We start from the raw sequence: 1274 nt of genomic DNA on the forward strand, positions 1-1274 counted from the left end.
GCCCCCCGCCACGCTGATACGTCGGTGCCGTGGTTCATCGAGGGGACGCACGGCGATCCTCTCGCTCCCATAGTACACTCTCGTAGACTGCCGTCCTCTAGCCGTGCCGCCACCGCTGGCTATGTTCTTGTGGAGGCACATGACGGTTGGCGCCACCACCACTAGCGACATTCGTGTGGAGACGCACGGCAGTCAGCTTCTCCCACGGTACGCGCATTCTAGACTGAGGCCCCGTTCATGCCGATGTAGCGCTAAATGTTAGCTGATAGACGCTGTTAATCTCACTGTTTGCCGAAGTAGTTTACAGTCAATATGCTCTGCTTAAGAAGCTTCCTTGCCCTGTTCTGCACTCAATCTGCTTCGCTGAGATGGCATGCCAAGGCCGATTAGTTGCTAAAATACCCTGCCATATATTTATTGTGACGTAGATTGCCATGGTCTAGTAGCCAATCTGTTAGGTGAAATAGCTCTACACCGATTTATACTCGATCTTTGTTGCTACGATGGCCTTCAATAGTTTGATGGCTGTGTGCTCGGCCTCATTGACTGCTGAAATAGCCTGCCATAATTTAGCACTCAAATTTGTTTGCTGAATTAGCTTTACATATATTTTGTTACTAGATCTGCTCATCCAAATATCTTGCCATAGCTTTAGACATCGACCTAGGTATTTTTTCGGGACTTCATAAAAAAGCATATATGTTTTTCCAGTAATATCTAGTAGAATAACTAATTTGTACGTCTAACAGATGGACGGGACTTTGATAACTTCTGCTCGAAGATTCTCTGCTGCATATGTCGAGGGGGTTGAAAACTTCATGAACTTTATCAGAGCTGAGTACGGTGGTCCGAAATCATATGTGCTCTGCCCGTGTAGCAGTTGTATGAATTCAGTTACAAGACCCCAGTCAACTGTGCAAAATCATCTACACTTGTAAGGGATGTCGGTCACATATACTAGGTGGGTTCATCATGGTGAAACTGTGAACGGTAATGTTATTGACTACGTGGAAGCAGCAGGTCACCATCTTGATCTGCCTGACGAGGAGGAGGTGGTGGTGGCGGAGCCAATGAGTTTGACCAACATTGAAACAATGCTACGAAATGCTCGTGCATTCCGTGAACTTTCACCTGCAGAAGAAAAATGGCGAGCCCGCATGTTGGAACAATGCAACGTGGCTGTCACCCCAGGAAATAAGCTGTCAGTATTCTCAGCTATGGTCACCTTTCTTCAGGTGAAGACATCTAAGCGGATGACCAACAAATCATTCGAT

The sequence above is a fragment of the Triticum dicoccoides genome, chromosome 7B (genome assembly GCF_002162155.2).
Source record: "Triticum dicoccoides isolate Atlit2015 ecotype Zavitan chromosome 7B, WEW_v2.0, whole genome shotgun sequence".
Classification (NCBI taxonomy): Eukaryota; Viridiplantae; Streptophyta; class Magnoliopsida; order Poales; family Poaceae; genus Triticum; species Triticum dicoccoides.